The sequence below is a fragment of the Felis catus genome, chromosome B3, assembly GCF_018350175.1.
Source record: "Felis catus isolate Fca126 chromosome B3, F.catus_Fca126_mat1.0, whole genome shotgun sequence".
NCBI classification, from domain to species: Eukaryota; Metazoa; Chordata; class Mammalia; order Carnivora; family Felidae; genus Felis; species Felis catus.
The window spans coordinates 67,779,094-67,793,295 of record NC_058373.1 but is presented as its reverse complement, the minus strand read 5'-3'; the positions used below and the strand labels follow the sequence as shown (position 1 = coordinate 67,793,295).

General features: G+C 41.6%; 1 long non-coding RNA gene across 1 annotated transcript; it reads right to left on the bottom strand.

Moving 5' to 3' along the window:
• Window positions 1-6,998: 6,998 nt before the first annotated feature.
• Window positions 6,999-14,148, bottom strand: LOC111560841. The gene is made up of 2 exons (XR_002742984.2): window positions 13,988-14,148; window positions 6,999-8,908 (listed from the first exon to the last, which is right to left on the bottom strand). It is a non-coding gene; the product is annotated as an uncharacterized LOC111560841 (long non-coding RNA).
• Window positions 14,149-14,202: the final 54 nt, after the last annotated feature.

Genomic DNA, 14,202 nt, shown 5'->3' with positions numbered 1-14,202 from the left:
TGGCAGATTCTAGCAGTGGCCGCCTTCTGACATGAGAGGTCCGAATGGTGATGAACCATTTAATGAGATTTTGAAAAGGAGGACAAAGCGAGGAGGAAGGGAGAAGAGGAAGCAGGAGGTAGAAGGGGGGGATTTCTTCTGGATCTTGGAGCCACATGGGTCTAACAATCTAAAAGCTACATTTTCATTCCCTCTATCCTGATGTAAGTCCAGGAAATCACAAAGGATCTCTAATAAGCTTTTTTAATTCCTTAAAAGGACTTTTGCCCTCCAAGAATGAAATGCTGATGCTCACAGGTTTCTGTTTGTAAGGTGTTTCTCTTAGCTCAGATTTGGCTTGCTCCCCACACCGGCAATAAGTCTATTTATGGAGTTTCAGTTTCTCAAGTGTTACCTGGAACGAGCCTGGCTTTCCTGGAGAGCCCAGGTGTGCTATTGCCCAACCTAAGCCTGACCGTGTTTCATGCTCATACACGTGCCAGAGAGACTGCGTAGGTGAGATCTGTGAGCTCAGAGATGACAGCCACTTTTCATTCACCTGCACACCATGGAGCCCATCTCTTCCCCATGAAAGGTTGGGCATTCATTCATTCGACACACAATAATAGTAGTAGGAATATTACTCGCTAACATTTCCTGAGCACTTGCTGGGGGCCATGCACTAACTGGAGACTATACGTGGGGGCATGGTCCACTAGAAGCTTTCTAGACGAAGCGAGACTGGCTGCACAATCTGCAGAACTGCCCTTTGATGTGATGTCACCGGCTTATACTGAGGGGATGTGTAAGAAGTAGACCGCCTCTGTCGCAAACTGAGGTACCACGGCCTCGATTGCAAAAATGTTGTCACCAGCATTCACCAAAGGACACTGCCGTCTCTATGAGCCTTTTAGAAAAATTTCCTTGCTGGCTCTAGTACCAACAACGATAGCACTTCAGCGGTGTCTGGCTGGCTCAGTTAGTTAAGTATCTGACTCGGTTGCGGCTCAGGTCATAATCTCAAGATTCGTAAGTTCGAACACCACATTGGGCTCTGAGCTGACAGAGAAGAGCCTGCTTGGATTCTGTCTCTCTCCCTCTCTCCCTGCCCTTCCCCCATGCTCACTCTCTCTCTCTCTCCCCCCCAAAAATAAATAAACTTAAAAAAAAAAAAAAACCCAAAAGACAGTAGCATTCTGTCAAGTAACTGGCTTGTTTTGATCTTGTAGATCCTGAATCTAGTGACTCACCAGGTATTTCTTTTGGGAGGGGCTAAAAAAAAATCTTAGAAAGCCACCCATGTGGCCCATTTGTTAACAAGATTACAAATCGTTATGGTCCATTTTACATGCCCACTTCAACTTCTCGTTTTTCTTTGTCTTCCACTGTTAACCTTTGTCTCTCTTTGTAAGCTGCTGTAAAACTTTTGTGGGACAAAACAAAGGATGGATGAATAAATAGAGAAGACGGAACTCTGGGGACAGTGGAGAGAATAGGCAGCCAGGAGTCCAGATGACTGGCATACGTCTGTAGGTTCCTTTCATCCCTGTGCAAGTGTTGTATTGCTTTGATTTTCCTCTTAATATCATGATAAGTATAACTGGAAACATAGAATAACATCTCCCCCAGCACAAAATAATATGTGCTTATTGTGGTGAACCGGAAAACACTGGCCAGAAAAGTACAAAGAAAAAGACATGTCTGGTTGAGTTATTTTAGCCCTATATTTTAGCATCCCTAAAATAAAACTAAATGTGATATGAAATTCATGAGGCCTTGGCTTCCATATCTACTTAACAGGCGCGGGACTGAGGAAAGACAGCCTCCTATTCTGGTAGTTTGCAAGAATGTCCACTTGTTCTTCAAAGAGAGACACGCAATGCAAGGAATTTACATTTAAAGTATTTCTTGGCTTTACTATTATAATCTAAATTATCTCTAGTCAACAGCTGGAACCAAAGAATGCCAAGTTGGGAGCAGGGTCTGCTCTTAAGATTGTACCATCTATATCTCACTTATATATTTTAGAGGGCAGGTGTTAGTTTCCAATTCAGCTGTTGAACTCTTTCAAAATTGCAGTCTAAAAACAGAGATCTATTACTAACATAAAACTCGGCCATATAAATATGTTGCTGGAGGCTTTGTCTGTATGTGGGGAGTTGGAAAGTAGTTGTTTGAGGGAACAGGTCTACAGTAATTATATGATCAGTATTTCCCAGTTCCTCTTGGTTAGGGCTACAGATAACCAATTCATCTCCCCCCAAGCCCCAGAGCCTCTAATTTAATTTCATAAATTAGAAAAATAAGAAAGATAAAGGCTTTGCCTAAAACCAGTGATCTGTATTAACTAGGGGAAGGGAACAGAGATGGTTTCTCCAAAATAAGAACAACTGAAAAGCCTTCTCAAGCAGTTGAGTGTGGATGCTGGCCCTCACATAAATAACTAGGGCTAGGTGCTTCTGGCATTTCAGAGAGAAGACCCAACCTTCAATAACTGAGAATGGAAATGAATCAGCCATTAAACCATGATGTGGCTTTGACAAATGATGAGAAAAATCTCGAGCATGATCGAAAGAATGTAACAGAGTAAAGTATTACATCACCAAAGAAATACCTGCAAGAACTGGATAGATCTCAGGTGAGAACATTCTTTATGGAAGAACAGGAAGGGTGTCCTCTAAATTCTATTCAGATATGCAGTTTTCTGGGGAGAGATTCTAACTGCTGTTTAACACAATAGCTCAGTGTTTGTAACTGCCACAAAAGGTTCATGCTGGGCCCATCTCCCCATCAGTGGGTATAAAGCCATCTTCTTCCTGGGTCCTCTGCCCAGTGAGAAGAGAGTCCAGAGCTTTTTTCCTGAGGGTGCAGGAAGGGAGCCCTAAAACCCTACACCAAGCTGACCCTTCAGATTGGCGTAATGGGTCATTTCTGGTGTCCGGCCGAAGATCACATCATTATGCTGTTGGCTCAAGGTGGTGAGTGGCGATGAGGAGAGGGGGCAGGGGGATGGTGATGGGGGAGTGACCTACAACCCCTCTACCCTTCCCATGAAACCTGACATACAGATACTGGTGCAAGTATTACACTGGGCAGCAGAAAATCTAGGGTAAACATGGGCTCGTTTTGTCCAACTGAGGGATGTGGGCCCCAAAATGGTAATAGGAAAGTCAAAACAGATCCCTTGTTTATTAGAACAGCTCCAGTGTTCTAGAAGTGCCCACACCTCAGGCTTAAATATTAAACCCTAAAGTATCGTTCTGTATCCTATAACTTTATGTAGTCAGATTTTTCTGTGATCTAGAAACTAACCTTTATTCTGACTACATATGAGAGGTTAAATGTTAAGCTTGCCTACTTTCTCACCTGGAATAGATTTGTGTGAATCTGAGAGAATCAGTCATGAGTAAAAGATTTATTGCTTTGGGACTCCTTCGTGGCTCAGTGGGTTAAGCATCTATCTGACTCTTGGTTTCAGCTCAGGTCATGATCTCACAGTTTTGTGAATTTGAGTCCCGTATTCGCTCTGTGCTGGCAGCATGGAGCCTGCTTGGGATTTTCCCTCTCCCTCTCCTTCTGCCCCTTGCCTACTGGCACTGTCTCTCTCTCAAAATAAAAAAATAATAAAAAAATTCTTGCTTCTATTTCCTACATTTCATAGAGTACACCTTTCCAAAGCATCGAATTCAATCATAATCACACAAACAGGTTTTCAAAAACTTCAAAGTTGGTGTTGAGCAGTGGCTAAGAATGAACAGATGTTCTTTGTTTCTTGAGATAATAGTGGGTATAGAAGCTCTAGGTAACATTTTATAATGTTGCCACACTGAGACCGTGATACATATGAATATACCTTTTCCTCAAAAATGTGCATGGTAGAGGGGCACCTGGGTGGCTCAGTCAGTTAAGTGTCCGACTTCAGCTCAGGTCATGATTTTGCAGTCTGTGAGTTTGAGCCCCACATCAGGCTCTGTGCTGACAGCTCAGAACCTGGAGCCTGCTTCAGATTCTGTGTCTTCCTCTCTCTCTGCCCCTTCCCTGCTCATGCTCTGTCTCTCTCTGTCTCAAAAATAAATAAACACATTAAAAAAATTTTTTTTTAATGTTCGTGGTAGAAAAAACATGGTACCTGATTGTCAGAACCTGTGTCATTTCCAGTAAAGGATCTCTTACCCTCCCTGTCTCTCTGAACAGTATTTCAATTCTCAGCAGCAACCAAAAGAGCATCCCGTTCTCAGTAACTGGTTTTGAACAAAAGATTTCAAATAATTTCCTGGGAAATTCCAGCTTGCTTTCACCTATGCAGAAGCTTAAGAATGTTCTTACTCTCTCATTTTACAAATCACTGAGCAAAATTTTTCAGATGAATAAACCTTTGATTTGAAAAAGCATTTTTTTTTAATTTTATTTTTAATATTTTTGACAGAGAGAGAGAGCATGAGTAGGGGAGGGTCAGAGAGAGAGGGAGACACAGAATCTGAAGCAGGCTCCAGGCTCTGAGCTGTCCGCACAGAGCCCGACACAGGGCTCGAACTCACAGACTGTGAGATCATGACCTGAGCTGAAGTTAGACGCTCAACCGACTGAGCGACCCAGGCGCCCGAAAAAGCATTATTTTTAAAAAAATGTTTGTTTGTTTATTTATTTATTTTAGAGATAGATTGCCAGAACGTGAGTGGGGGAGGGGAGAGGGAGACAGAGAGAGAAGGAGACAAGAGAATCCAAACTAAGCAGGCTCCAAGCTGTCAGTGCAGATCCTACTTGGGGCTTGAACTCACGAACCATGAAATCATGACCTGAGCCAAAGTCAGATACTTAACCGATTGAGCCACCCAGGTGCCCAGAAAAAGCATTATTATTTTTTTTTTTAAGTTTATTTATTTATTTTGAGAGAGAGACAGCAGGGGAGGGACAGAGAGAGAGAGGGAGGGAGGGAGGGAGAGAATCCCAAGCAGACTCCACACTGTCAGTACGGAGCCCAACTCGAGGCTCGATCCCACAAATGAGGATATGATGACCTGAGCTAAAATCCGGAGTCAGACGCTCCATCAACTGAGCCACCCAGGCACCCCTGAAAAAGCCTTATTTTTAACTAAATAGAAAATAGTGATGCTTATTGTGCAAATGTAGATATGAACAGGAGGAAACATACAATTTCGTAGCTAAGTGGGGTTCCCTTGAAATCAAGACGTGGCTTTTTAATCTGTCCATTTAATCAATATGTATTGAATGCCTTTCTCTGCGCACCAAGAAAACACTTAACACTCTTCTAGGTAGTATATAAACCTGACCATCCGCCACAAACACCTGTGCTAAGCAGCATAAAAAAGTACTGAATCAAGGCAGGGGGGTTGGGGAGAGGGAGAGAGTCCCTCTCATGGCACTTGAGCACGACTTCATAGTCTGTGGATTTTGAACAGAGCCTATAAGAACTAATTCAGTGGTTTCCTCCTACCCTAACCCACACCAATCTGGCATAATTTAGCAAATGAATTTGAGAGGGGGTCAGGACTACTCAAGGCCAGGATTCAAAGATTGAAAAACAACAACAACTGGAGATTTAGTATAAAGCTGACAAATTTTAGTATATTGGGCTGTATTTGAGCAATTATTTTCTGTCCTAATCGTTTTTTAAAAAATGAAGAGTACAGATGAAGATATGTTTGTTTCCTCCTGGAATAATTACAGTTTGTTCAACAGGCACCCACTGAATGCCCACTGCACACGACATGCTACACTTCTGAGAAGACAACCTGCCAGGTTCCATGTGAACTCAGAAATATGCACACTACTGAAGATGCCACTGAAATGGCATTCTCTCTCTCTCTCTCTCTCTTTTTTTTTTTTTTTTTTGTATTTATTTATTTTGGGGAGAGCACAAGTGTGGGAGGGACAGAGAGAGGGGAACAGAGGATCTGAAAGGGACTCTGTGCTGACAGGCTGACAGCAGTGAGCAGATGTGGGGCTTGAACTCATGAACTGCAAGATCATGGCATGAGTGGAAGTCAGACGCTTGACTGACTGAGCCCCCCAGGTGACCCGTGAAATGGCCTTTTCAAGTGAGAAATGTGCATACATGTGTATATGTGTGCATGCATATGAGTGCGTGTGCATATGTGTGCGTGTGTGTGCATGCATATGCATGTGTTTTAAAGGGTAGCCCCATCTTAACTGAAAGCTTGAACAGATTTGAGAGACAGTTCTTTCCCACTTACCCCAAATCACCTCCCATGACCAATTGTAAAAAATTTCCCAGGACTGAGAAGTTTTAAGTTTGCTTGTACACAGACACCTTTGACTGCTGGGGCACCTGCGGGGCTCAATCAATTGAGCATCCAACTTCAGCTCAGGTCATGATCTCGCAGTTCATGAATTTGAGCCCCACATCGGGCTCACTGCTGTTAGCACAGACCTTGCTTTGGATCCTCTGTACCCTTCTCTCTGTCCCTCCCTCGTTTGCACGCATGTGCTCTCTCTCTCTCTCAAAGATAAATAAGACCTTAAAAAAAGAAAACGAAAGAAAACTTTGACTGCTGAAGCCTGTTTCTAAAAAATCTAACCAAACACACCAAAACTATCATCAGAGGAGAGGGTGTTGAAAGGCAAGAGAAGAAGGAACCTATCACATTTTCCATTTACGTATTGTTTAATATTTTTCCAGGAACATGTATTAATTTCTATAAATTTCAGAAAGGAGGAAAATAATCTAATTTAACATCTTCTTGCTTAAAATCCAGCATGTTTTTGTCTTGCCTATCCAATGGAGGTTTCCACATAATAACCTCCACCTACTTGAAGAAAGACACTGCCTCTCTGAGAGATGTTTAGGACCTTGTTCACCAGTGGTGCTGTTTTTAAAACCGTCCTCATATTTGGTCAGTCATCTAATTCTGCTCCAAGACGTCTATGCGCAATACAATCTCTTCTAGCCAGATTGGTTGGGGTATTGGGTTTCTGACACAGTGGAAAACAACCATTGTTTACAGAATTAAACTCGTCTAAATACACTCACACAAAACTGCAGACAAGATACTTTCATTTTCTTTGATGCTTCAGAAGCTATTCACAGAATATTCTCATTTTGAACACAAATTCTTGTCACATGCCAAGGTATGTAACACACACACATCTATGAGACATGGAATATTGACAGATACAGAATACCGAGCCAGACGAAAATGGTAACATCCTGAAAAGTTGCTTCCATGAGTTAACTGTTGGTGTCAACATACCTGTTATCTATTTATTTCTCTTAAAAATCAAGTATAGATAAGACCTCTGGTTCTAGCCAGGATGGAGCACCCTTTTCCTTCCAGGTGCTCCTTATTACAACTGTGGACATAATATATCAAACAAACATAGGAAGACTCAAAGGAGGAAAGAAGAAGATGGACTGCCTAGGGACTCTGGGACTTGAGAAATAACATGGTGATGAATCTAGGTTTCCTTACTGCCTCCCATATAGCCCAGGCTGGGTACTATAGTAGCTTCCATCCTGGAACCGTCAGTAGGCATGGATAAAGTAAGCCACGAGAAACATCTGTTCCTCCTACTCAACGAACCAACGAAGGAGCGGCCTCAACCATAGAAAGGCTTTTTGGCAATCTTGCCCTACTTTGGCCAAACATTCGTAGAGAATTGTATCCCCCTCTCCCTAGGTTCAGTGGGGCAGAATAGGGAGCTGATCTTCCTCCTCACCCCCTATCCCTGCAGAGGCAGGTGGTGGGGCTCCAGTTCTCCCGCCCAGTCATATTGCTGGGACTGATTCTCCATTTCCTGCCAGTTGGAAGCAGGCAGAGTTCCTCATCTCCCACCAGGGTGGTGTCAGCAGGGTGGCATGAAGGTTCCTACAGAACAGGTGGAACTGTCCTATATTTTGGTGGCCATGTGAACCCGTGTATGCGATAAAATTGCCTAGCACTAAATAGACACACGGGCATATACGTGAGTGCATGGAAAACTAAAACTGGTGATATCTGAACGCGTTGCTGGATTATATCAATATCAATTTGCTAGTTGTGATACTGTACTATAGTTATACAAGTTGTTGCCATTGGGGGAACACTGGATAAAGGTATATGGGATCTCTGGATTATTTTGTACAGTCTATAATTATCTCAAAATGTAAAAGTATTAAAAGCCAAGTTTAAGTGGTACAAAAATTCAGTTGTTTTAGTTTTCCAAACAGTTTGATTCTGAATGAATTAGTTCCTATATTCAGGTGATCATAGATTATGAAATTTAAATAGCTGCACTAAATATATCACATTTCCTATATTTATAGCAGAAGTACTGGCTGACCCAATATAGGTCTGGCATGTGGAGTTAGGCGCCATTGGGGCTGAAGAGGTTCCAATGTCCATGGGAATGTCTGATGAATCAGGTGCTGATGACAGTAGGCAAACCACAGGGTGATGAAAGAGTCTCAAAGGAGAACTGATACCTACTTAAGGTGGAACCTGGCACAATGAATGGACTCAGCAACAGGACCCGAAGATTGGAGAGGAGTGATGTTTCCAATTAACAGCGTGGTAGCTGTTTACAACATCCCAAGTGAACTACTCCAGGAGCAAGTGAACACTTGGAACCAGAAGGCATATTTTACAAACAAACAGAGCTGTCTCCCAACACTCAGGAGCTGAGGGCCTCAGCTGGGAGCACACAGTAACAGAACAGGACTTAAAGGGTGGGAAGTTACCTTCCTGCTCTGGTCCAGATCCACAACTGAACAGTGACTGATGCGTAGCCTGAGATGCAGCACCAAAAGACATCTGTGAAGCCTGGATGTTGGCAGTCAGGAGCAAGTGACAAAGGCTGTGCAAATGATGGCCAGAGTGGACGGGGCTGGCATTGGCCAGAGTAGCACAGTCCGTACTTTACCCTGAGTATCCATCCCCAGTGGCTCTTGGAATGCAAAAGAGATGGGAACCTAAAAAAGGCAGGAGTATGTGAAAGCAGGGAAGGGAACACTGATAGTTTTACAGATAGGGGTTATCAAGCAAACAAAAATCTAGGCCAGTTGTTCTCAACCTTGGCCACACATGGGGCTGGGGGCGGAGTTGGGGGTGGGTGGGGTGGTGGAGAGAGACAGAGTTGGAGCATAGGGTCTGCCAAGGAAGAGTGGCCTTGGTAAACAGTCCAGGCCTTCAGCTGAGACCCACAATAGGCTACACCTTAGGGGTTAAGACAGATGGACAGTAAACAGGCATTGAGTCAGCTCAGCCCCAGGACAGTTTAAAGTGATTGGCCTTGTCTGTCAAAACCAAAAGTAAATACCCACTGGAGGAATCTAACCTCTTACAGATGTTATCTGCACAGTTTTCATACATAATGCCGGGTATATAAAATATATAAAGCAGTACTTGGCAAGACCACATAACTGAAAACCCATAAAACAAAAAAGGACAATGGAAAGAGACCATCGGGAGATCCAGATACTGAAGTTATCAGACATACGTGATAGATAGGTTTTAAAACACTGAGTAATATACTCAGGAAAATAAATGGCAAAATAGAAAATTTCATCAAAGAACTGGAATCTATTAAAAACAATCACATGAAATTCTAAAATTAAACATACAATGCAATAGATGACTTTAAGAACAGACTGACACAGTTAAAGGATTAGTGAATTTTAGGGTAGGCCAGTAAAATATATTCAGATTAAAGCAAAGAGAATAAAAGAATGCCTGGCTGGTTTAACACTTAAAATTCAGTTCATGTAATTCAGCACATTAATGGAATATAGCAAAATAATCGTATGATCTCTCCGATATATGCAGAAAATACATTTGATGAAAGTTAACATCTATTCATAGTAAAAACTCTTAGCAAACTAGAAATAGAAAGAAAATCCTTAATCTAATAAAGAGTACCTACAATAAATCTACAACATTATATTTTATCGCTTGTTCCCTGAGATTGTGAATAAGACACAGATGTCTGCTATGATCACTTCTATTTTACATTATACCAGTGCTCCTAAACAGTGAAGTAAGGCAAGAAATATGTATAAAAGGCATAAGAATTGGAAAAGAAGAAACAAAGCTGCCATTAATAATAACTATCAAAAATACAAAAGGATTTATGGTAGAACTATTTAATTTAGTAAGTGAATAGCAAAGTGCATTAAGGGACAAAATACAAAAGTTAACTTTATCTCTACATGCCAACAATAAACAAATGGAAAGATAATATTTGAAATAGACCACTTAAAATAGCATCAGGAAACATCTATAGCTAGGATTAGATCCAACTAAAGATATATAAAAATGCTACTGACAACATTACAAAATATTAGTGCAATAAGTTAAAGAAGACCTAAATAAATGGAGACATATGTCACATTTATGAGTCGGAAGATCCAATGCTATAACACTGTCAATTCAACCTAAATTGATTTTTAGATTCAAGGCAATGCATCCAGTTACTAGTAGTGTGTGTGTCTGTGTGTATGGGAACACTAATTCTAAAATTACATAGACGTGCAAAGGGCTAAGAATGGCTAAGAAAACCTTAAAGAGCAACAAAGCTGAAAGACCTGCCCTACTGGATAGCAAGAGTTACGACAAAGACATGAATATAGCATGTTGTATTTGTGCAAGTGTAGACAAATAGTTCAGAAAGTGACCCATAAATAAATATATACTTGATTTTGACAAATGCCAACTTGAACAATATTGAGAAAGTGAGGATCTTTTTAATAAATGGTGTTGAGTCAGTAGCATAGCCATATGGAGAAAACAATGAATCTTGACTCCATCTCACACCATATACAAAATTCACTTCTAGGCAAGTTGTAGGTCTAAGTGGGTGAGTTTACAGTTCTTAGAATATAACAGGATAATATATTGATTACTTTTGGATAGGCAAGGATTCCTTTCTCTCATATATACATGTATATATGTTTCTTTTTTATTTTATTTGAGAGAGAGAGAGAGAGCGCACAAGCAAGTAAGGGGCAGAGAGAAGGAGACACAGAATCTCCAGCAGGCTCTGTGCCATCAGCGTAGAGCCAGATTCGGGGCTCAAACTCACAACTGTGAGATCAAGACCTTAGCTGAGACCAAGAGTCTGATGCTCAACTAACTGAGCCACTCAGGCACTCCTAGGCAAAGATTTCTTAAACAGAAAACACTAACCATAAAGAAATAACAACTTTGTTTCAACAAAGAATCTATCAGGGGAAAGAACCTTGGGGAGAAAATACCTGTAATACATACACCCTACAAAGGGCTTAGATTCAAGCTATATAAAGAATTCCTATAAATCAATGAAAAAAAGATAGACAAGCCAATATAAAAATGGGCAAAAGACTTAAATAGGCACTACACAAAAGAGGTATCCCAGTGGCCAATCAACATTTTAAAGTGCAGTCAATCTCAATAGCAACAGGGAAGTACCAATTAAAATTACGATGAACAGCCATCACAGAACAGTGGAATGACTAAAATTTAAGACTGACAATACCAAATAAAGTCAAGGAAGTGTTATATATATATTTTTTTAATTTTTTTTCAACGTTTATTTATTTTTGGGACAGAGAGAGACAGAGCATGAACGGGGGAGGGTCAGAGAGAGAGGGAGACACAGAATCGGAAACAGGCTCCAGGCTCTGAGCCATCAGCCCAGAGCCTGACGCGGGGCTCGAACTCACGGACCACGAGATCGTGACCTGGCTGAAGTCGGACGCTTAACCGACTGCGCCACCCAGGCGCCCCAAGGAAGTGTTATATTAACGTAGCATTTGCCTTGCTGTTCTCCATCTCTCGACTTCAGGATTTTACCTCTTTAGCCAGATAGCCCTACCAATTTAATCTTCAAGACTCTCTCTCCCTTTCTCTGTCTCTCTGTCTCTCCCTGTCTGTCTCTCTCACCCCCGTCACACACTTAGCCCTCTGCCCAGAATATCATCTCTAATCTTTCCTGCCAAATCATGTTTCTCCTTTTCTTCTGATCTCTGTTGGCATTCCCTGTTAAAAAATCTTTCCAGCACAACACCACGCCAACTTGACTTCCAAAGCAAGAATAAAGTCCTTCCTGTACCTTCATCCCTAGCCAGTTCCTGCTCTCCCCAACTCCCATCTTCCAGGCAGATACAGGTGGCTTGTTCTATGTATTCTAGAGATGACAAACACATGAGCTTCGGTCAAGTGCCTTTAATATCCTTGTTGTGGTCATCCTTTCTCTCCTTATGAAATTTTGGTTTCCAAAGGGCAGGAACCATAGTGCGTATCTCCCCCACAGCCTACTAATGAGTGCCAATTTTGACTGAGTAAAGCTAAGAAAAATGAAATGTCCTGAAGAACTTCATTCTTATCCATCTTAAAAAGGAATGTTTATTCTGTATTTTGGTTATTAAGAATGCTTGCATGCAAAGAAAAAAAAAAGTTAAGAATTTGCCCTTGAAAAACAAAGGATTACATATTTTCTGAGCCATGAACTGAGAAAGAATTCTTATCCTGTGACAAATTCGGTTGTTGGGTTGAAAAAAAAAAAAATTAAGTTACCTATAAACTGAGGAAAGGACAGCAAGGGATACATAGCTTCTGCCTTGGGCTTAGGGTGCTTACGTAAACACTGTGTCAATACAATGGAAAACAATTTAACCTTGACCAAACAAAGGAGGGGAAAATCACCGGTATCCCAGAGACCTATGCTGGACTTGTCCCTCTGCCCTGCCTTCATAGTAAGGGTCAGATTCCCATCCTGTGCTGACTTATGGATGTTTTCTAGTGGAAAGTAGGATGCCAGTCACCTCCAAAGTGAATTTGAGATACTTGATTTAGAAAATACATGGAAACAGAGATAAAGAGCAACCCACTCACAACCAAACTTCTTTTCATTAAAGTGTCAGCAAGTCTTCAAAACTGATGTCTCCTATTTCATACAAATGAAAAGAAAGTCAAATGACACAGGGCCAGGAAAATAAACACCATGTTTATAATTAGAAGCTCTTCCAGAGATCTGGTCACGTCCATGTGTGAAAGAATAGAGTGTGAGCATTTCGTGAGGCCCCAGGAGGTTAAAAAAAAAAAAAATCCTCTCTTTAAAGAAAAAGCCCCATACATGAGAAAAATGTCTGCTAACTCTGCTACTCAACTGTGCTGCCCAAGGTCCTAGAGTGTCCTGAAGTGGCAGGGGGGCGGGGAGGGGGGGTGGGCAGGGCAGGTCTCCGTGAATATTTGTTTTGTTCTCTTCTCCCCAGTCCTCTTGAGCTAATTAGAGACTCATTTGGGATTATCAAGATATTTATTTTTCCCTTTAGCCCTGTAAGGGTAAGCTTATTTTTTTTTTTAAGGGTAAGCTTATTGTATTATAAATGCACATTATTCTTCGTTACTTAAATTAGGTTTTATGCAATTTGATCATCTAAAGCAAAGATTTAGATTGGAACCCAAATCAGCTGATCCCTTCTGCTGTCTTGAACTGGTGCCATGATGAAAGGGAGGGGCACTGGTGCCATTGCTATTTCTTAAGGTCCGTTTTAGAACAAAGAGAGAAGAATGCTAACTGACACACTGGAAGCATACTTAGAGGGCTACTGAGGAATTTGACAGTAGAGAGAACATTTATAAAGGGAAAAATATGTATTATTTTTATCAAGTGCTTTTATGTAGGTGACTGTCCTAAGTCTCCATAGCTGGAATTCTGCAATGGATAGACCACAGCTCCTAATATTCATTTGAAAAAGGTATAAGACACAATTCCCAAGGATTTTGTCCAGACTGTGTTGAATGGAGAAAAAGTTTACTACAGGTGGAGCGGTCAGGGAAGACTTCCTGGAAGAGGTAGTATTTGGTCTGAAGGTCTGGGTAGAGTGCAACAGGAGGACAGGAAAGAGAATGGCGTCGCAGATAAGAGGTACAGAAAAAGCAAAGCCACAAAGTTGGGGAAGTGCAAGATGCTTTCAGTGGAAACTAATGAGAGTGGCCTGGCTGAATCAGAGACGTTTAGGGATGAAGCTTATTAAATACATTTAACAGTTTAAATAAAAAGAGAGAGATACCTTCCAATGGTACACTTCTTTATCAGAAACTTGTTTTTCAGGGGTGCCTGGGTGGCTCAGTCAGTTAAGCATGTGACTTTGGCTCAGGTCATGATCTCATGGTTTGTGAGTTTGAGCCCCACATTGGGCTTTCTGCTGTCAGTGCAGAGCCTGCTTCAGATCCTCTGTTCCTCTCTCTCTCTCACATGCACGCTCATGTGCACGCTCGCTCTCTC